The sequence below is a fragment of the Nylanderia fulva genome, unplaced genomic scaffold, assembly GCF_048542155.1.
Source record: "Nylanderia fulva isolate GAGA-0341 unplaced genomic scaffold, ASM4854215v1 Scaffold5, whole genome shotgun sequence".
In the NCBI taxonomy this organism is placed as follows: Eukaryota; Metazoa; Arthropoda; class Insecta; order Hymenoptera; family Formicidae; genus Nylanderia; species Nylanderia fulva.
Genome location: NW_028190587.1, coordinates 847,861 through 872,359, shown reverse-complemented (window position 1 = coordinate 872,359; position 24,499 = coordinate 847,861). Strand labels below are relative to the sequence as shown.

The 24,499-nt window shown below is 35.2% G+C and overlaps 1 protein-coding gene across 6 annotated transcripts in view; it reads left to right on the top strand.

The window, feature by feature from the left end:
• Nucleotides 1-24,499, top strand: part of Pgant9 (polypeptide N-acetylgalactosaminyltransferase 9) — a 208,535-nt gene that overhangs the window by 94,008 nt on the left and 90,028 nt on the right. For all 6 annotated transcript variants that reach the window (XM_085487107.1, XM_085487108.1, XM_085487104.1 and 3 more), the window contains 2 exons: nucleotides 1,195-1,245; nucleotides 14,502-14,601. The gene's annotated coding sequence lies outside the window, so the exon portion shown is untranslated. The remainder of the gene's footprint in view (nucleotides 1-1,194; nucleotides 1,246-14,501; nucleotides 14,602-24,499) is intronic.

Sequence of the window (24,499 nt, the reverse complement as noted above, 5' to 3'; positions counted from 1 at the left end):
AAAATATAACATGATTTTGGAACAAGAGTTAATTTGCATAAAAAAAATTAGGAACGCTCGAAATAACCTACATGATGGTACGTTCGTGAATATAAAACAAATTTAATGTAATGAAGACAATTTTAATGTGGTCACATCATTAATTAATAAGCATTTTCTGGTTGGTCGATTTGCATACGGAGAATCCCGAATTCATTATAGCAGCATATTCAAATAGGAATGTAATCAATACTATCTACCTCATGAAATATCAAGTTTGCATGATTAATTAATTTACTGCTGTCACAGATATTCCGTTGCATTTAAAAGCCTCGAATAGTTTATTACGATTTATACACTATATAAACGTTTATACTCTACCGTTTATTTCCAAATTTTCAGAAACATTTTTTATACATATAATATATTACTTAAAATATAGTAAAATGTTAATTTAGTGAACATTTTATATTCTTATACATGATTTATCGTAATAGTTATTTATTTATATTAATATTATGTTATAAATTGAAAACCAAAATTAAATATACATATTGTGGATTTATACATACATATATAATATTTGATATGTCCAGAAAAAATACAATTATTTATTAAATTAAAATATTAAATTATAGTTGCTTAGTTGTATTGGATGACATTTGGCTAAATGTTAGAATCGCGCAAGAATTTGTTAATTCAAATCGGTTAGCAAGAATTTGCTAATTGAAATGTCGCAGCTTGCTTCCCAGTGAAATGAGATCGAGAATTCCAGGTCTTTAGTTCCTTTCGCTTGAACAAAGATGCACTCCTTATTACATGCTGCAGCATCTGGCATTGTCACTTATTGTGCTTTTGATTTGTCCAACGATATTGCAACTGATTTAAATGTTATGTAGAATTTAAATATTGAAAGTATTATTAAATGTATTAATATTTCCAAAATAATTAAATGAATCATGTATTTCTTTTCATATCCATTATACTTATTTTTTATAGATGAATTTTAACGCCATTGTGCGCGAGATATATTAATCCACGTACTATTTTCAACTTGCTTGCTACGAAAAGTTGAAAATTAAAAAAGTAAAATAAAACAAAATCTTCAATAAAAAAATAAACTTAAAACAACATTAATTATAATAATTTCAAATATTATTATAATAATTTTTCATAGTACTGTAATATTTACTGTTTTGTCTTTTTTGCTTACAGATCGGAGTGAATGTTTCATTGAAATGTGCTCGTCCTACGTAATTATATAAGGTAAGCGAAAATCCTTGAAGATATATTCGCGAGAGCTTTGCATAAATTTAACAATTAACGTCTAGTCGTTTATTTACGAATAACATATTTGTTTACCGTATATAAAAAATCTTGTTTCTCGCAAGAAAAGTCATCGATGTTAATTAACACTTTAGCGGAATATGTCGCCGATGACTAATTAACATTTTAGCGGAATTTATCGCGAACGGTCTTTAATGAGTAAGTAGTCCTTAATAAGCATCGGACGGACTGTCGGTGCACCGTCGATGTTATTAGAACGGAATGCGACATATCGATCTCCGAATGTACGCTTGAATCCGTGCGTTTCCGTTTGGTCCGCGAATTCTCGCGGCATGCCTTCGTCATGTGGAGCGTGAAGATGCCAGCGGCATCACGCAAATGCACGCTTCGTACTGATTGAAATTAACCGACCATTGTGCTTATGATAGCTCTTTAACGTATCTTATGAAATATTAAACTGTGCATACTTTTCATCTTTTACCGCTCTGAAGTGTCATAACTTCGATATATCACTGTCAGCATTGAGAAACACTCTTCATACAAAGATATATTTTCCTAGCGTCATAATAATCCTATTTGCAAGTTTATCACGAGATTTAATAAGATAAATGAAAGCGTATTACGTAATGCTTTTGTTGTTGAAAGAGTTATTATTTCAACTCTACTACGGATTAATACGTTGTGTAAAGGTAACGCTTACGTTTTACATATATACTTACGTAAGTTACGTATTTATATATATTCAAAAGTATTGTACTGATATTCGCGAAATGTGAAATGTGGTAACTATACGAATTTTTACGGATATTGGTAAAGCGCTAATTATTCTCGCTAATTAATCGAAATAAAAAGCGCTTTGGCAGATATTTAGCATTTTTTTCATTATAAAGATGTCGCACAGCTTTAGTGGACTTTTATAATTTAATTATATACAATTCAAATGAGAATGAAATTAAGGATCACAAAAAATTAATCCTCGTATCTTTTATATGTGAGTTCTTTTCCCAATTTTTGTATAAGCTTTTGTCCTAGATTCCTGCAAAAAGAAACGCTTTTATAAATCCTTATAAATTGCAGAATAGAATATTATATTTTCACAAATATGAGATACAGAATTTCTTAATTGGTACATCATTAGCACACGCATCTCAATAAAATAATTACATTAGGAAATAGTTTTTGTCGTTTTTATCCTTCGGATCGATGGAACTACACGATTGTGATTGTGGTTTGAATTTCACGTTTAATGAAGTGAGAATATATCATTGGTTTAAAATGAGCTTTATATTGAACTTCAAGTAAAATAATTGATGATTGATGTGATTAAAATGAATTTCTGAACGTTACACAGCTTTCGCGCATATATTGCGGCTAAATTTTCAATTTCCATAGTGCACTTTAATTGACTCGAAATGATTATAACCATTGTGTGTAACGATGGTTGCAATATTCAATTCGCATTTTCAGTCTGACCTATACCGCGATTTTGTTATCGAATCGTTGCGTTTTTTTTATTTATTTATTGACTTCACAAAAACGTTCACTTGAACTCACCAGCAGATTTTATAAAATAAATGTCATTTTTTTCGATAAACAATGGATAGAAATAAAAAAATCATCTGTCACGATTTTACAATATTTTACACGCGAGATATGCATGACAAAATATATACATATGTATATTTATATATGTATATTTCTAGCATATAAATGTCAGTGTTTGTTTAACTTTATTGCAATCTTATATTGTACATATTACTCTAAGATCATGTATTTTATTTTTATGATAATCATAACATTAATTTACGAAAATTTACGCATTATTGGGTAAATTAAATTGTAAAACGGCGGTTATACTGAAACTGACACGTTTTTGCACACGAAGGAGTTACATTTAACTTTAGAATACATTCACATTTCAGTAACTTTCAAAAGAAATTATTTGGATGTTAAATATTATTTTTGTTATTTATTTTTATTTGAATTATATAACAAAGCTTACATATATAAATGCAGTCATAATATTTTGAAATATTCCACTTTACGAGTAAAAAGATCAGTAATAAAGATCAGTAATAAAATATCTAACGTAGAGTAACACATATCAAAATAACGGCGTAAAGTTTTTAACGAGAGAATAAGAAAGGTAACAAATGGATACTTAGCGTACTTGTCACAGTGATAAACATTTTTTCTTTAAATTTTACGAGGACAATCTCCATTTTTTTTCTACAAAAATTGTGTTTTCCTGCAAATAATCCTCGCTATATGTTGTCTGGCGCGGGATGCAAATCGTGACGAAAAACCACTGACATTTATTTATAATACGCATTCTTATATAATGGATGTAGCCATAAAAAGCCGCCATTTGAACGCGCGGTATTTAAAAAGCCGGCGTACCTCTGCGAAACGAGCGATAAATTTCTTCGTATGCAAATTCTCGGGAAATAATCACGCACGCGCGTCGATAACGGAAACTCGAAACCGGTATAAGTACGAATAATTTCTCCTCTGCGCGAAAGAAAAGCGGGGTGGTATATAGGTATAGGTTACCACCCCGACAATTCGGTGGTAACAAGTCGGTCATCAGAAAATAGATGCAAAGTAGGCAATTAACGGCGAGGGAGGGAAAATCGCTCTGATTGGCTCTCGGGGTGGTAAACGATCTTGGCGGGTCCTTCTAGCCGCGCGGTGTGCATTCGGGTAAATTGCATTTCGATCGACCCAGTTTTTATTTCAATTTGTCGTGAATTTATGTACGAATTATCGGAGGAATCGAGAGCGGCGGAGATGGAAGAGCCCTCGTGGGGAAAAGGAACAGTATATATATATATATATTTATATACAGGGTGTCCCAAAATTACCGTATCACACGTTAATGGGAGATTCTTGAAGCGATTTGGAGACGATTTTTCCTCAGCGAAAATGTCGAGAAAGGTCACCATTTTTTTAATGTTCCCAATTTTTGAAATCATGTATCTCTGTAACTAAGCCTTAAATTAAAATTCTATTAAAGTAAACTTTACCTGAAATTAACTAAAAAATGCAGTTTTGTTAATAATTTATTTTTACAAGGCTTAGTTTACAAAATAGCTTTTATTTTCAATCATTTATAACTCGAAAATTATTGGACATTTTCGTTGAGGAAAAATCGTCTCCAAATCGCCTCAGAAATCTTCTATTAACGTGTGATACGAATTCTGGGACACCCTGTATATATATATATATATACATGCAGGAAAAGAGAGAGAGAGAGAGAAGAGAGGTATCGAGAGCAGAAGAGGAGGGAAGGTGGCACGATTTACTCGCGTCGTTTCTCGGCGTTCTCTCTCGCTAACTACGATTCAATTTGCATTTCATCCAATAAATCGCGCCTCTCGTCGCGCCTTTGCCTCGGCATACACGGCCGACGTGTTTTCCCGTGAATTCTTCATCTCCTTACGTCTCGCAAATTCCTCCGATATTCTCCTTCCTTTGATTTAACGAACGTCATTCCGGCCACCCCTTACGAGATGTCTCGCAATCGATAAAATTACTTCTCCCTCTGTCATTTGTTCACGAGAAGCTCTGAGAGAGTAACTGTAAAGCGCTCGCGATTTATCTTTATCATAAACAGCACGTGCCTCGATGATAAGAAACACGAAATTTCTCGACACAAGGAGGGTCATGTATGATATATTTTATTTATCAGATCTGATAGGTTGTTAGATACTGCGTGTATCAACTGCGTGAAGTCTTGTAACATTTACACGCAAGGGCATACGTGTTTTAATTATTATCGTTCGTAACAGATTAAGCGCCTTATTGTTAGATGAAATCTCTATCGAAACAAATTATCCTTGCACAAAAATCAGAAGCAAAATTCAAAGGATTTTTTTAAGAGGCAATGTAAATAGATTGCGGAAATTCTTCCAAACCTTTTAACAGGTGGTTCTCCGAAATAGCGTATAAATAATGAGCGATACCAGACGTCGTATAAATAGGTACAAATTCAAGACTTTGTACTCTAAATATAAACATTTGTGCAAAGTCAAAGTTACAGTTTTAACGACGTACGATTATATTAGTGCGACAAAATATTATACCATTATTAGGAACGTATCGATGTGCGAGCGCCATTATAAGTATCGCGATTAGTTGATCTCGGTAATTCCCGGCGTGCATTTCCCGGAATACCGGGAGCCTCTTAAATGGCGTACAAATAGTTGGCGTTCATTCTCTTCGCGTGACACGGGCACGCTAATACTTCACCGATTTTCCAAGCAACGACCCGTTCGCTCTCCTTCGCTCGCTCCCGACTATATTGCAATTGTAACCCTTTTCCTTCGTGCGTGCGACACGGAAGAAGATCCATTCCGATAAAAAGCGCCGTTGTGTCGACCGTTGCAACAAATACATCCACCGGTCGATCCGGCGAATTTTCTAGCGAATGGTTTACAACGGTAACGACATTACGTTAGCAGGACCCCGGCAACGGTAAATTAAGGTATCCCAGAGGCCGAAGATTGAAACGAATTTTTTTTTAGGAATTAAGTTTTTTGCTCGATGAAAAAAAGATTTAAAAAAAATACAAAATTTGATGAGAGATAGATAGATGCCGGAGCTGCACAAAACTGTATTCGGAAATCGATAGGCACGTAAAATCGTTTGAAAGCGATCGTTGCATCGCAACATCCGATTTCGAAATCGGTGACGTTTATTCGGTTTGCGATGCGGAATAATAACACGTGGAGCAAAATTCGCATTAATATATCTCGCAAATATTTTTACACATATTTCGCGTGGATTAAAATTATCCGCAGGCAGCCCAGAAATTTCTCATAAATTTGATTGAGAGAGTCGTCGCGTAAAAAAAGAAGTATAAATAAATGAATAAAACGAGATAGGGAAGAAAACAGCGGGTGCAAAAAGTATCGCATTGACGAGAGACGTTACGTCTCTTGTATTCTCGCAAAACCCGAAAAAGCGTTTTTACAAGTGAGAAGGGCCAAGAGATAGCCGCGGTCATCGTACACGCACCGGAAATATTTCGTCGGCATGCAAGCCGCAATTTAGATTACCAGAGACAGGAAAGGGACGAGTGGGTAGTAGCTTGCCTGGGAAAATGCTGGACGTTGAAATAGGCAATTTTTTTCTTCCATCACGGCGTCGCGGCCACGCGTCGAACATTTGCAAACACGTCGATTCCGCGCGTGCATTTTTCTCTCTCTCTCTCTCCCTCTTTCGAGAACACCCGGTGTCTCTCTGCCTCTCCCTATTTCAACACGACGATATGAATTTTCGCATGCGCCGAATCGAAAATTGTTTCTGCCTCCAGCATCTCCTACACCGGATAACTGGGAAACGTTTTTTACCCTCGTTGACAAAAACGAGCATTTTCTCTGATCCATATATACATGCGCGCTCCTGCCGGCACGCACGCATGTATCTTCGCTTGCGCGGAATATCTTCGTTTTTTTTGTTTTTGTGTTTTGCTTTTTTGAATTTTTTTTCCATCGTCGTAAATCCGAAGAGTACATTTTATATCTCGTGGCGCATCTACTCCAAGCGGATTTTTTTCGGGCAAATAGACGCGTTGAAAAACGCGCGGATATACGCCGTGTCTCTACTATATGTGATTCTCGGGGCTTATTGCGAAACTTCGCGTTTGGCTTGCGGCCTGTGTATACATATACACCGCATGCGTGTACGAAAGATAACGGGAAACGCGAATCGTCATGATACTCGTGAAATCATGATATTCCTCCTGTCTCTTTCGTTTCCTTTTTTATTCAAAATGCTTTTTTATTCGAATCCCAATATGTTTGATTATCAAAAATCTCTCTCTCTTTTTCTTTCTGAATTTTATATTTATAAAAACAGATTTTGTCTAATAGAACATTTTAAAAAAGTTATTTCTTTTCTGACACTGCTATATACAAATATTAACGATCAAAAAACTCTTGCTGATATGCAATTACAAACTAAACAATAACTTTTTTTTACTGTAGCGGAGTTTACTTGGAGCGATTTTTCCTGCTCAATTTGTTTTTTATTTGAAATAAAAAATTTTCCACGACAAAATAATGACAGAAAAGCGAAGAAAAATGTGACAAGAGATAATGCGAAAGACGTGAATTTTCGCCAATATAAATTTTACTTCTCAAAAACACGCGAAATAACTTACTTTTCTTTATTGAATGTGACAATAAAATTGACAGCATTTTTTCCATTTATTCCTACATCTCGACTTCTAATTTTAACATAACTGACAAATATCATTATTGCGAAATTCTAAATGTTTTTAAAATGATAGCCTTTGACATAAAACGCTATTTTTTTTAGAAAACTGATGTTTTATTAGGTTGATATTTGTTTTTTCGTAGATATTATATCATTTATAAATTGTATATATTTGAAAAGAATTATAAATGTGTTATAAAAGTTTTATATACTAATTATAAATTTTCAAACTTTTTAAATATAAAATATTTTACATTTTTTATAAATGTCTAGTCATATCTAAAGGATGATAAATAAATAATTTGTACGGTTAGATTGATAAAACTGAAGTAGACAAAATTAACTTTTCTCATTTCTAATTTTGTATCATATATAATTCATCTTAGAAGAATAATGAATTTTGAGAGTGATTTTGGCATTTAGATCTAAAAATTCACGTCTTGTCTTTTTTAATCTTTCTGTCTCTACTTTATCAAGCAAAGTATAATCTTTTTTATATTTTATACAAAATGTATTGAACAGAATAGAAACTGAAAATAATTCTCAACAAACTTTTTATTACAATCAGAGAAATTTTTGCTTAATTTATATACACATTGCTTATAATTTTGAATACACTACATAAAAGTTGGACACATATTTAGCACGTATATTGAAATGTATTAATTTATCAATTGATTTCTTAACAAAATGATTAAAGAAACGTTATTATAATTTATTATTGATTTATCGTTTGTGGATTTTCAAATTTTTGTAAGATTTTCCGTGATATCTTGTTTTCTATGACATCATTTATCTGCGAGAAATGCCAAAGAGCATTTCCATCTCGCGCTTTCTTATCTCATATTCCACCTCAGTTGTTTTGAATTCTTGCAGCGTCTTTACCTTACAAGATTTTTCCGTTAGTTGAAGTAGTAATAAGACTTTATATATTATAGGTCAAAGCGCGGTTAGTAAAATTATTGCAATTAAAATAATAGATTAAATAATTTCCTTAATTATATTAAATGACAAACAATTTAAGAACGATTATGATATACAATTTACTCAAGAAAGATATTATTTCTTACAGTTCTTAAATACATACCGTATTAAATTGATTACAAATAAAATTGCTTCCATTAAAAACAGACTGCACATAAATTATTACTGCATTTAAAGTAAAAAGCACAAAATAAAAATGGAAAATGAAAAGAGTCGTAGTTTAGATTGGTCCATTCCGATTTCTCGCAAAGTACTCTCACCTTAGACGATCACATTGCGAAGTAAAGACGCGCGTTTAAAGAGCTCGATTAATCGGTCTTCGCGGCAAGATCCCGTGGTAAATCTAATTTATCGAAGACCGACGTCGGATCAATGTAACGTCGCGTCGATGTCACTCGAGAGGGAGAGACGCAATCGTCCCGGAACAATGCGACGATGTAACGGTGCGATGTTGCGCCAGACGCTTACCTCGTGAACAATGAAGTTTATACGATGCCGAGTGCCGTTATCTTATGACGACGCGGAGGATTAAGCTTCAAGCACCGACGGAGCTTGCGCTTCTAACGGCTGGTTATGGTGCTCCGGAGCGTATCCACATCGGAACGTTCGCTATATTCATCGTCGCCCATTCTCGCAAATTCTGCGTCCATGCGCGCGCGGTTTCCGACGCGACACCCGCGATGAGAATGTTTCCGCGCGAGCACGTGGGAATGACGTTTATATTATTCCCTTTATTCTTTATATTTGTCGTCCCGCCACAATTGATACTCCACTGCAAAAAGAAGAAAAAATTGATTAAAATGAAACTGAAATATGTTAGTATAACATCTCTCGTGGGAAAAAATCTAAATTTAAATATTAATCGTATTTTAAATTTAAAGCTGAAAAGATGAAAAGAAGTATAGGTATATAAAATTGCATAATTCGAACGACGTTTGTTTAGCGAATTTCGAAATACGGAATTTTTGTTGAAATTGTTCGAATCCTTCGTCGGAGAAATATTATGTGATTCGCATGTAGAGTGAATATAGTACCGAGCTCATGTAAGCTCCTTCACTCTCGGCACCGCGGTGCCTTTCTCTAATACTGGAGATCTCGTCGCGATTATTAAATAAGGCGCGGCGAAAGTGGCGGTGACGCGGATGGTTAGCGGCCGAGGGCAGGAAATCATGCATAATTCAACGACGAGAAGTTCGTCCACGGTGGCATGGATGCTCCAGGAGAGTATCGCGGCTGCTGCTGCTGCCGCCGCATCTTGGCGTAAGGAATAACGGTACTTTGTTCTTTGCCGTTCCCGGCACGGCTACTCTCGTGCTGCTTTGCGGTTCACGTAATCGTACCAACCCATTAACATCGGCCAACTTTTTGCGACATTTCGAGGACTTGACTCTACTCTTCAGCCCGGTTGTTGGAGGATGTTTCAACTGGAAACTCCTTCTGGGAACTCCTCCGAGAATTTTAATGGCGCAAAGACAAATTGTCGTCTATCGGACGAATGTTAATTCCGCCGACGTAATTCTACACCGGGGAAACTTTCGAAGCGTTTGCGCAAATTGTGAAGAAACATAACATTCGACGGAAAAGTTCATTTAACGATTTATCATTTAATTACTCACTCTTAACTTGACTTTTCAGCGTAATTTTTAGATATACGGATAAATGCATATCGCATCCTTCGAATTTTTTATTAATCTGAAAAAATACTTTAATTTTAACATGTATACATAACGCGTGTTAAATGACACGAAAAATATAATTCTTTTGAGTTATTTAAACACAGAACGTGTACGATGTTTGTGCAAAATTTTCGTTTCGTTATTTCCATAGATGTAGAAAAATATAGATTACGCATATATAAAGCTTTGTTTCTTTTTCTAATTTTAGCGTAGCATTTGTTCAATATGCGTAGTCTATATTTTGTACATCTATAAAGTTATCTGTAAATTTAGTCTCTCTATTACTTTTTCAGAAAACACTTTTGTCGATTTGAAAAATCGAGAAAAAATCACACTCTATAAAATTCTAAAAGGGATTTGATTCATTCGTTGTTTTATCCTGCCACTTCGTGCGTGCATTTTCTCGATGCATATCGAAATATTCATCCTGCTTTCATGTGCTTTCGATGTATCACCTATAAAATCGCGCGACGCGAATACCTTTAGTGTAATCGTACGGAAGAGACAAGAAACGACATTTCCAATATGATGAAAATACGAAACGAATCCGTCCTGTAAATCCGTGCGATGTAATCATTAATAATCAAAATATTTCATAAAATTTTAATATTCGTTTTTTTATTAAACTTCAAAATATTGAAAAAATTTAAATGTTATGAAAAAAATATACCATTATGCCTTCTTTTTGCAAATATTTCAAATACAAACATACACAATTATACAGTTTCAAAATATTGAAAAATTGTTAACATTTTAATATTTAAATAAACGAAAATATATTGAATAAAACATTATTTAATTATAGGTATATATTATATAATTGTTATTTATATTTCTCTTGCCGATGCATATTCATTATTTCGAGATAATTGCTTCTTTTTCGAGTGACATCGACATTGCACTGATCCGGCATCCGTTTTGAATTTACTATCTCGAATCACAAATGTTATTTGATCCATATTCCTGACGTAACTGATATAATAATCAATAATCAGTATTTCTATAGATATAATATAAGTGATAATAATAATCGTCGTTGAATCAATATCCGTTCTGGAATAAGAGAAGCTGAAAGGTTCTTATAATATGTGAATTAATTATGTATACATATGTTATTACTTGTGAATAGGAGGATGATCAGTTTAGAAATAACGTTCAAAAAAGAATAATACACTCGTTATTGAGTTCTTAATAGACGTGCATACTTGTAAAAATGAATGTTGTTCCACTCCATTGCTATTGCGCGATGTTTGATTTATCGATCGCAGCTTATTGATGATGACAGAAAAGATCGCACATTGCTAACACTACACGCTATTCACGCTTCCGTTTGTACATCGATAGATGCTCTTAATCCTTTCGATCCGCAGCGTTGAATGCATCGCTGCGACAAATTACTAGGATCGTGCGCGAATACGACTGAGAGAGCTCCGCAAATCCGCTATCAAACAATTCAACGAGACACTGCGATATATGTAATACACAGAAAAATATGGAGCGCTGAAACCAGTAACGCGGAATGTCAAGAATAACCGGCGTCAAAAATACGATTTGTACATATATACAAATCATTTTTCCGTAATACCTTTCTCTCGGTAGTATTTTAGGATCGTGTTTCGCGGAAGGATCGAATAAACTATGTTTCATGATGTTCTAGAATGAAACACTACATCATACAATAATACATTCGCCTAACAATAATAATAACAATAATAATACAGGTTTATCGCGTAACCGGCTAGAATTTATATTGAGGTTTCAACCCGGGAAGTAGTTTACACTCTAATTGAATCCAGCAAATATGTTTGCTCTGAAATCCGAAATGAAGCTTCCGCCTCGCGCAATCGCATCTTTCTCCTCGTGCGTTTGCCAACTCCAATTTCACAATTTCGCCAAAAATCAGCCTGTAAATTAGAGCGTGACAGAGAGCGGGGTGTATAAGAGAGAGAGGGAGGAGAGGACGATAAAAATCCATCCGGCTTGTGCCCGCTTTAACCCGACGCGAGAGAGAGAGAGAGAGAGAGAGAGAGCTCCTACTCGGGGGATTTAGGAAGCGAGAAAGTTTGCTCGGACGATGCCAGGTTAAATTAAATTACGGCGAAATTGCGGCACGAATTTGCGCATTGCTAGCCCGGCACATAGAAAGTAAAGGGAAACGAGAACGCGTAATAAGAGGCATGTGTGGGATTGCTCGTACAGCAGATGTATATTTTATATTCTATAAGAAATGAATTTGCTTATTTTTTTCCAGTTTTATTTCAATTTTTAAAGAGCTCGCGCAACCTTTTAATCTAGTTGACATTTACGTTTTTTATAAACTAATGAGAGCTTTAAAAGGGAGAGCTTGATGTGTTGCAATTTCGTAATAATGTTCCGACAGCTTCATCTTTTGCGATACGAATAAAAAAAATGAAGAGCTATTACGAGAAAAAAATTGACATCGTCTATTCCGTAGATTTGACAAACGAATTTTCAATCCTTCTTCAATTTCATTTCTTGTTAAATTTACTTTTGATACAACATACGCATTTTCCTATTTGGGTTCTCGTCAACGAAGACCTTCCGGAGCATCTAACGTTTAATTAACAGGAAGTTAACTGCCATACAACCTTGTCTACGTTAGATATATGACTAAAACGCCGTACATTTTCGTCGACAAACAATCAAGACACACATTGTTGCTCTTTAATAGTCTTGACGAATCTATGTTTTACTTCTTAGTGAAAACCTTCTCCCATATTCTCGGCACAAAATGTATTACTTGCGTTAAGATATCTTGCGTTCAATTTGCAACAGGATAAGCATACGAAATTTTGTTTTCGTAGAAATGATAATGAATATACATGGATAAAAGCAACTGTGTAATTGACTGTAAGAATATTTCCATGAAAGCAGAGATAACTCAAGGCTATCATTTTACACTCGAGTACCGCGGAAAGGAAGTCGAATGGCAAAGGACTCGTATTCGTTACTCGCTTCCGTATACTTACCAGATACTTGCCAGCAACCACTCGCTCATTACCACGAATTACTTAGTGATGCATTAATGCGGAGCCCACTCAGTGGTCCATTTCCGCGAGCTCGAAGGTTTGCCTTTCACCTCGCTGGCCATATGAAAGGAATACCATGAAAGGAAGAGAGACAGAGAGAAATGTATTTATATTTTATAATTGTTCCTTTGCGCAATACATAGTATTATTATTATTATTATTATTATTATTATTATTGAGAACATACATTTTTCACGTGTTACTTGACATTTTTATTTCTTTTATTAGTACAATTTCTTTTTTCCATCTTTATTATCTAAATCTCTTTCTTCTTCTCTTTCTCCTCATCGTCAAACTCTTCTTTCTATCTTCCTTACGAATGCGAGATTGCAAAAGTCTGTGACGACAAACTGTGGCGAGAAACATGCACATTGCGCCTGTGTTGGTGTTGGAGAATCAGCTTCTCGGACGTACTTAGAAGATGGAACATGCGCAAGCGCAATTTTTCATCACAGCCGGAAAGTTCGCGGAGACTGCACTCTGCGAAATCAGGAAGAGACTCGCCACAGGAATTATTTTCGCGTGTCGCGCAGGCATAATTCCGGTGTCTGTCCTCTTTGCATTTTTTTTTTCGTTGAATGCGGTGGAAGGGAAGAGAGAGGAAGATTGCTACATCATCTTTATAATTGTCCTTACTTAAATAGCACGTGTACATAAAAATGTAATATGTTTATGCAAAGTGTATCATTTTGAAACGAGCGGAGTTTCGTTCTGTGCTCGTGATTTTGCATATTTTACATTTTATTATTAAAAATATATAATGCTAGATATAATTAATAAATGCGATAAATAAATATTTATTTATGTTAAATCGGGCGCAATATATCCATTCGACGCAATTCCGACGCGTTTCCCTGTCGCGTTTTTTTTTCACTCTTTAACTCTGTGAAGCCGCGCGTCCCCGATGCAATTGCGTGCTGCGAGACTGCCACATCTCGCTGGCAATTTGTCACGATTTGTTTTATCATCGGTTTAGCCGAACGTGGCGGGCGATGTGCTCGTGTAACCGACCGTACGATTACGCGCGTGATGCATACATCATCACGCAAGAATACATTTTTTTTGCGCGCCGCATGACTTCGAATAGCGAATTACCTGTGCGACTATTGTGTGGGTTGCCGGTCTTTTAATATCCCGCACAGATACCAAACGAATTATTTCCGTCTTTCAGTCTGAACGGAATATTTCGGCCGATGCAATATAACGCAACAGTAGCGGCATATTTCCATTCGATGTAATAGAAAAATTCTGCAGGTAATATAATAAAAAGTTTTGTATCACAATATGCTTTTTTCCTTTTCAGATCGAATTAATTGACCAACGTACGAGAGCGAACAACGAGGCTTTCACTTTATTCGGGAACCAAAAATCCTCTAATTGGAACGAGCTACGAGCAGCGCATGGTATGTATCAAAAGAATCTTGGATTTTGTACATTTCAGTCCTAAGTTCGCTGATGTTAAAATAGTGCCGTGCTTTTATGTGTGTGTATCCTGGTGCTCCACCGCGGCCTGAATGGTCGCGCTTGATAACAAAACTCGTTGCGACGAGGATATTAATGCTCCGCGCGAAGACGCCCTTAATAAGTCCGCGACGTAATGAAAACCATTCATATAAAAGTTTTCCGCGGACGCTGACGCTTTAATTGAACGAGAGGAGGTCGCGTTACTTCGCGGCCGTTCGCTCAGTTCCCTCTCTCTCTCTCTCTCTTCCGCTTTTCTTACGCCAAGCTGTAACAAGATGTCAGAGATTACCGGGGACTCTTCTCGCTTCGTTGGCTCCTCTGTAACTTTCGTATCCTTCCTAGTAACTTTCATTAAAAATTTCCTATCGGGCGAATCCCGCGACCAAGTCCGCCAATTTGTTATCGAGCTCGCCACTTCATCAGGAATCTAGTCGAAAATTATTCACTTGTTCCGCCATCGACGGAACAAAAAAAAATTGATTTTCCGGAAAATGAATGGAAAGCTTCTTGGGATGATATAACGAAATTCCGAGCGCTCAGCTATAAATTAATTATTTTTAGATTCGACCAAAGAAAGAATAAAAAAGAAAGAAATAGAGAGAAAAAGAGAGGGATTGAAATTTAAATGAATTTATTATGCAAAAGGGCAGAAGAAGGCTTATATATATGTTATATGTCAGAATTTATAATTAATGCCATCGGGACGTTGCGCACAAAACTCGCTGGAAATTCCCATGAGTCGCGGATACGTGGATTAATTTTAATACAGATGTCGCAGACGAATGTCGAATACCGAAGGTGACGATCAATAAAGAATTTCTCGCGCTGGATTTAATTTACTTATTCGGATCGAATGACAGAGACGGCATTCGCTCGCGTTTAATTTCGTCGCGGTCAGACGCGTAAAAAAGAGCAAGGAAAAATATATTCGATGCATCGAACTCGCAGGAGCAGGACATTCGCTACTTCTGCGTTCTTTTTGGTACACCGGACTGTGGCGCAGCCAGCGGGCTTATTAATTTTTCATCGCTCGTCCCTCCGTCATACAGTGCCGATTTTAGAGTCGGCCGGGATAAACGAGCTACCAATTTTTGCAGCACTCGCGCCGTCCGCTTCGATTTAACGAGCGTGATTTAATCGCGCCCCGAGCTCGCTCACCCCGCGAGCTACCCTATCGCCCCCAGTCTAGCCCCGTTTAGGGGCAATTAATCCAGCGGAAACGCATGGGTCGATCGTACCTCGACACAAGCATAGCAATTGCTGCCGGGAGCCTTTAAATGCGCCCGATATATCTAATATTTATACGAATCGTGCTTATCGACCACACGCTTTTGTAACTGGCGAATATAAACTGCCTTTGTAACTTTTGTCTTTATCGTTAACGAGAAATCACAGATCCTGTATGAATGGATGGATGTTAAAAAAGGTAGATTTATAGATTGCATTATGCAATTTTATATTAACTTTTTTTTATATCCTTTCGAGAGATATATAAAATTTATGTTTTTTAGAAAAGTAAGGTATGGAAAGATTTATTCTCTGTATATATCGTTAGAAAATATCTATATAATTTAACTGAAACATAATATAAGAAGAAAATTCAATTTTCTTTAGGCGCACATTTTAAATGCGAAATATGAGGGAATTATGATTTATTTACTTTGAAGGGTTGTTTTATTTGACAAAAAGCAACTTTGTCCCGTGAAATGTACGTAAAGCTGCATAATGTTTGCGCTCGCGCTCGCGCATTAAGCACATGTACGTATACCTAAGTGTATAGTACACATCTATGTATCTCTCTAATCCGGAATCACGAGTACATAAATTCTTGCGGTATCGTTGCGATTTTCGATATACGCGCAACCGCCAATATGCGAACCTCTCTGGGGCACATATTCATTACCTTCTGTCATCCGGGGTGAAAGATTAAATTTTCAAAACTTAATCAAAAACTTCCGTTTATTTATCCAATTGTCATTTCTCATTATACCTTCAATTTACAACATATATACGCGACCATTAAGCTTGATTAGACCTATTAATGAGGCCGGTCAACGTTATCATTATCACATACCGACATCGGAAACACGACAATTTCTCGCATTCCGGTGCGTTAATTTCAGGCGTGATGTTTTATGTACGTACAATGTGTCGGGAGGGAGGGTTCCAAGTATGAATAGAAAGGCGTAGGGAAGGGGATAGGTACATACACACACATCGGAGGCATTACCACGAAGTGTAAAGCAAATGGACGTATACTCTCTTTTCGGTGGAGAACGTTAAAGTGACGCGACACGGCCAGCAACGTCGGTCAGGAACGACGAAGCAAAATAGCTCGACAGACTCATCGCGCCCACTCTCTTCATTATAATGTTCGTTTAATTAAATACCTCCGCGGTACACGTCCCATTAGAATGTCAAACAATAATTTCGAAATTTCTCCGCTCTGTGTGCGCGATGTATCGCGAAGGTATGCGCATGCTGGACGCAATTCTATTGTGTCGTAAAAACGCACAATTGCGCGCGGTTGTTCTCGCGGCCGACGAATACGCGCTTGAATGGCTCCGTCGCGTGTTCGACTTTAATTCGTGTATGTATATATAAGTATATATGTATGTTCTCCCCTCTTTTAGGAGCTCGTAATAATATCATTATATCTTACGGTATATACGAAGCGCGAGAGGTACGAGATACGTACTTACGTATGGAAATAATACTCGGCGAACTCGCTCTATAATGTTATTCACCGTAATAACTCATCTACGGACGTTAACGCGTGCGTGTGGTGCTGCGAAATTTTGGCTTCACTTTGCGAGAACTTTGTAATTTTATACGCGGCCTGATAGATCCAACTCCTTCTTGCGCAAATACATTTACTACTTTCTTCAATTTGCATTTTATTATCAATATATACCAGCTCGACAATTAGATAATATGAATTTTGATGAGATTCACGATTAAATAACTTATTCGCCGTCTGTGTTTATTTACGTACATATTTGAATTAAACTAATCAGTCGCGCAATGTCAATAATTAACTGTGTCGAACATGGTAAATGAGGTATGTGAAGAATTTTCTAAAAATATCAAATACTTATGAATCTTTTGCAAATTTAACTCCTTCTCGCGCAAATACATTTACTATTTTTCCCAATTTGCATTTTATTATATATCAGTTTGACAATTAGATAATACGAATTTTGATGAGATTCCCGATTAAATAACTTATTCGCCGTCTGTGTTTATTTACGTACATATTTGAATTAAACTAATCAGTCACGCAAAGTCAATAATTGACTGTGTCGAACATGGTAAATGAGGTATGTGAAGAATTTTCTAAAAATATCAAATACATATGAATCTTTTGCAAATTCAACTCCTTCTCGCGCAAATACATTTACTACTTTTCCCAATTTGCATTTTATTATATATCAGCTTGACAATTAGATAATACGAATTTTGATGAGATTCACGATTAAATAACTTATTCGCCGTCTGTGTTTATTTACGTACATATTTGAATTAAACTAATCAGTCACGCAAAGTCAATAATTGACTGTGTCGAACATGGTAAATGAGGTATGTGAAGAATTTTCTAAAAATATCAAATACATATGAATCTTTTGCAAATTCAACTTCTTCTCGCGCAAATACATTTACTACTTTTCCCAATTTGCATTTTATTATATATCAGTTTGACAATTAGATAATACGAATTTTGATGAGACTCACGATTAAATAACTTATTCGCCGTCTGTGTTTATGTACGTACATATTTGAATTAAACTAATCAGTCACGCAATGTCAATAATTAACTGTGTCGAACATGGTAAATGAGGTATGTGAAGAATTTTCTAAAAATATCAAATACATATGAATCTTTTGCAAATTCAACTCCTTCTCACGCAAATACATTTACTACTTTTCCCAATTTGCATTTTATTATATATCAGCTTGACAATTAGATAATACGAATTTTGATGAGATTCACGATTAAATGACTTATTCGCCGTCTGTGATAATTTACGTACATATTTGAATTAAACTAATCAGTCACGCAATGTCAATAATTAACTGTGTCGAACATGGTAAATGAGGTATGTGAAGAATTTTCTAAAAATATCAAATACATATGAACCTTTTGCAAATTCAACTCCTTCTCACGCAAATACATTTACTACTTTTCCCAATTTGCATTTTATTATATATCAGCTTGACAATTAGATAATACGAATTTTGATGAGATTCACGATTAAATGACTTATTCGCCGTCTGTGATAATTTACGTACATATTTGAATTAAACTAATCAGTCACGCAAAGTCAATAATTAACTGTGTCGAACATGGTAAATGAGGTATGTGAAGAATTTTCTAAAAATATCAAATACTTATGAATCTTTTGCAAATTCAACTCCTTCTCGCGCAAATACATTTACTACTTTTCCCAATTTGCATTTTATTATATATCAGCTTGACAATTAAATAATACGAATTTTGATGAGATTCACGATTAAATGACTTATTCGCCGTCTGTGATAATTTACGTACATATTTGAATTAAACTAATCAGTCGCGCAATGTCAATAATTAACTGTGTCGAACATGGTAAATGAGGTATGTGAAGAATTTTCTAAAAATATCAAATACATATGAATCTTTTGCAAATTCAACTCCTTCTCGCGCAAATACATTTACTATTTTTCCCAATTTGCATTTTATTATATATCAGTTTGACAATTAGATAATACCAATTTTGATGAGATTCACGATTAAATAACTTATTCGCCGTCTGTGTTTATTTACGTACATATTTGAATTAAACTAATCAGTCACGCAAAGTCAATAATTGACTGTGTCGAACATGGTAAATGAGGTATGTGAAGAATTTTCTAAAAATATCAAATACATATGAATCTTTTGCAAATTCAACTCCTTCTCGCGCAAATACATTTACTACTTTTCCCAATTTGCATTTTATTATATATCAGCTTGACAATTAGATAATACGAATTTTGATGAGATTCACGATTAAATGACTTATTCGCCGTCTGTGATAATTTACGTACATATTTGAATTAAACTAATCAGTCACGCAATGTCAATAATTAACTGTGTCGAACATGGTAAATGAGGTATGTGAAGAATTTTCTAAAAATATCAAATACATATGAACCTTTTGCAAATTCAACTCCTTCTCACGCAAATACATTTACTACTTTTCCCAATTTGCATTTTATTATATATCAGCTTGACAATTAGATAATACGAATTTTGATGAGATTCACGATTAAATGACTTATTCGCCGTCTGTGATAATTTACGTACATATTTGAATTAAACTAATCAGTCACGCAATGTCAATAATTAACTGTGTCAAACATGGTAAATAAAGTATGTGAAGAATTTTCTAAAAATATATCAGATAATGTATGAATCTTTCACGTTGCACATTTGAACATTATCGCGCTTTGTTATCGATTTATCGATCGTATCACGGATATAAGAATCTTTCCGACGACGAAGATATTGAGATATTAGAATCAATCTCGCTATGACGATGCGGCGAATCAATTCGATAGCATTTTACGTCGCGGATGTCGTCGTCGCGACACAATTCCGTCGTAATACGCGATAATCTCGCGCGCAAAAAGGCGAGAAGTACCTGTTGAAAGGGCCTTATACCAGAGAGGAATCCGTGCTCGGAGTTGCCTGAAGTTTCGACGGGAGTCGACGCTCTTGGAGAAACTTGCGAGAGAGGGAGATCGATCAGGGTCGGAGGGGAGTTTGAGTTCGTTGCATCCGCTACGGAGGAGTTCTGATTGGATGCCGATGTAATTCGGTGAACGCTTATGCATGATCTTCGTTGAAGAAGCGCTTCGCGTGTATAGATTACTGTCGTGGGTGAGTTGCACCCAGATAAGAAAGCCTAGAATGCCTGCGCGTGGGTGTCGCCTGCTTAATCATCTCTATGCAGAAATAACCGATCGGTGACAATGATGCATCGAGCGCGCATTTATGGTGTAAAAAATGCAAGCTGCAAGAGTTAATCTCTGTCCACTCTTGTGTTGCGATCGTACAGCGAGATAAAATTATTTCTCTGTTTTTTTTTTAATTATAACGTAAAATTAGTAGTAGCTAGCGCACATATCTTTATATTGCTTTTGAATGATTATTAATTCGCGACGAGAAATAAGGACGCTATTAACTTATGTATTGTTTTATTTAAAATCGATATTATTTATTGATTTCTGAAAATACTCAGTGCTGGTCTGTACTGAATGTAAAAAAGAATGTGCACTTTTTAGTCGACTCAATTTAAATAATACTAAGCATTGTGAATAATTTAGTACAGATATATATATATAAATATTATTTGATTTTAATTAAATATATAAAAACACACTTTAAATAAACCTCGAATACGGATGATACAACACATATAAGGAGAATAAAGTCGGTGTCTAAGGTACTTTCTCCGTTATTTCACCGTTATTTTTATCCCGAGTGTGTCATTATATCCTATCATTCGTGGCGCTCACATAAGAGAGTCGTAAGAGCGATATCTTTTCTCAGTATGGCAAAAGAATACGAGAAATGTTCTCACGGTCGACGATAAGATTTAAATTTTGTACGGAACATCTCCACTGGTGCTCCATATGTTGCTGATGGCAGTGCAGTCCCATATATGTATACTTATACTGTAATCTGGCCGCAATTCGTGACAGACGTATATGCGCTAGAAAAAACTTTGATTATGCAAGATTTTTATTATTTCATTAATCGTATATCTGATAAAATTAAATTATCATTCGATGAAAAGCGTATAAAAAATATATAATACATTATAGCAACAATTCTATTTATTATTTATTATTCATTAACTCTTGTTCTCAAAATGTAACATTTTTTAATTAAGTTTTTGTGTGTTTTATCTTTTTTAAATTGAATTTTCTATTTTTCCAATATGTCAAAATATAGATATTGCAATTCTTTTTTTTTTTTTTTTTTTTTTTTCCAAGAGATTTGTCATTTATATTTTTTTATACTATTTTGTGTTATCAGGTTTTTTGAATTCTGAGTTTTTATCGATGTAGACATAAATATATGTTTTAAAAAGGAAACACATGATTAGGAAATATTTCATTAATGGAAATTCGTTTGATTATTTCGAATTAGATTTGTATAGGATTAATGGAAACGAAAATCTAGAAATTGATGAATGGTACATCCTGATAAATAAATGATCTGGATTATTGAATAAAGTTGAGGATCAAATAAAATATTATTATAGATTGGCATTATGTGGAGTATTTTTGAAATTTAAGTACATATGGTAAATGAACGGCGTCCTCATTTCTATTCTTTTCGCAAACTAATAAAATAACAATTTCAAGTATTAAGCGCTAAAACGCAATTTGAAAATATTTTCTAATTGTAATTTAAGTTGTAATTAAAAAACGCAGGAATATAATTTTATCGTTGCGCGATCACAGCGAGGGTGCACAAAGATTAACTCTTGTAGCTTCCATTTCTTACACCATAATTAAGGGATTATTCAACAGCAAATCGTTTCTCGAGACATCATCTGAGGAGCAGAAGGATAGTTTCGGAGGGTTTTTGCGCGAGTTGTACGAACAGCGAAGTCGCGAGCTCGACTTTCGCAAACGAACTATACAAGAGACGGAAATGGAAAAGTTCCATTAACTGCTGCCGTTTTCTTGCCGCAGCATTGCCCCGTGTTTATTCGAGTACTTCTCGAACTCGATGCAAATCCGCGTGTGCTACGTTCGCGAATCGTCCGAATATTTCTCGAGACACCCGGAGGCCATATACTCGGCCATTGTTTCGGTACGGGTAATAAAGAGCGTAGGGCGAGACGGAAGTTCTTGGCTGTACCTTCATCCGGATTAATTAATTACCCTTAGTCTCCTTTTCGCTTCTCTCGCGGAAAAATGAACGGCGGCGCGACAGGGCGAAAGGCGTCTGCTCTCTTCTTCCGTTTCTTTGTCGCGTTTTTTTTTCCCTTTGCCAGGAATTACGCGATTAATTTTTTAAGCATTATTATCGCGTCGTTCGTAGAGAGGCTCTTTAATATTTAAGTAATGCCGGAAGAAATTTCCGCAAATTTACGATGCGGAGGAGAGAGATGATGTTATCGATATAATTAAACGCGAACTATCTTTCTTGCACAATCGGAACTGGACTTTCGTCTTTTTGATAGATATTTCATTAAACTTTAAAAACGTCATTCTTTATCTTTTTCGGTAATAAATTATTTTTCTTTAAATGCAAGCTCTTTCTAATCTGTAAATATTGTATTTTGTTATCGAAAAGTTGTGGGGAATTATTATGTTTATTTAAATGGTTTTCGCAATCTCGAAGCGTATCTTTTTCGAGAGGACAATGAAAATAATCTAAAGGACAACTCTTCTTCGAAGATTACACTTTTGTTCTTCCTTTCTCGTCCTTTCTTTTCCTCATTTTGTAAATGGTTTCCATGCTATCATGCAGATGCTAAACCCTACACAGACTCTAGGCTACAGAATTCTACAATGTAACTAGCGGGCTGTAAGTCGTTTCCGACAAAAAGATCGCCTGTTTCGCCTACTATACTATCGTTCTTTTCTGTCGCCTGTTCTTTCTTATGTTTTGTCGTCGCAATACCGAGATAATCCTTAACTCCAAGCTGTTCGATATGCAAACATCAGACGATTGTTCTCGTGAAATTCTCTTTCTCTCGCGCCCGCTTAATTAACATAGATTATTTCGTTTTAAATCTCTTTTAAATATATTTTAAATTCTAGTAGTATTTCACTTCAAATGATGTGATTGGATATGATGGAGTAGACCGTATTTTTTATTAATCAATTTAAAAAATTTGTCTACAACATTTTATCTATATACACCTGCGGTGGTTCCGCAAGCTAACGTTATTAGAAGTTGATTGTGTTTGCTTTTGTGCAAACACGTACGGTAACGTGGACTTGTAGCGCGTCAGATTTTTCCGGTGCTTTTTTTCTCTTCCTCGCTACGAACTAAACTATATAAAACTAGATGAGATTTTTGTTTGCTAAAGATTATTACCTTCACTGTCGATATTATGCGCAATCTGTCAATATATCTCATCCGGAGAAAAAGGAAAAGACCGTTTTATAGATGATGCAAATTGAGTTTTAGCTATCTAAATTGGATACACATTGTCGTTTTTCTATCCTATCTTAGTTTTAAACAAAATGATTGACATAATTTTTAGCTTTAATACGAGCGTAAATAATTTTGTATAATAAAGCAAAGTGAAATGATTATCCTAAATTTCAGTTTAATATTTGATACGATATGAAATATTTCTGATAAGCAAAATGCATTAATCCTAAATTGCTCACATACTAGCTTCTCAAGAATTTCTTCTGCATATTAAAATTTAATGGGTTATATGCATGTGTGGTCTTCAAATTATTAATCTGCTCGAGGAAGAGCGCGCAAGAGCGCAACAAAGATAATATATTAATATTAAAATCCAAGCTCGAAATATTGTAATATAGAGCAACCAAAGAGAGAAGAAAAAAATGTGATTGATGTATATAGAGAACAAAACATGTTTATAAAAATGATGAAATTTTATAATTAAACTTGTCAAAAAGTATTTCTCCAACTCAGGACAAATATTACATACATTACATAATTTACATACGCATACGTGTATAAATATTTTTTCGCGCAATTTTTTTTTATTTTCCGCTTTTCCGTTTGATGGCACGATCTTCGTTTCTCGTTTGACTCGTATAAAGTCATCTCTGCATCGTCGCCGTGTCTTCTGTGTGCGTCAAGTCATGCGG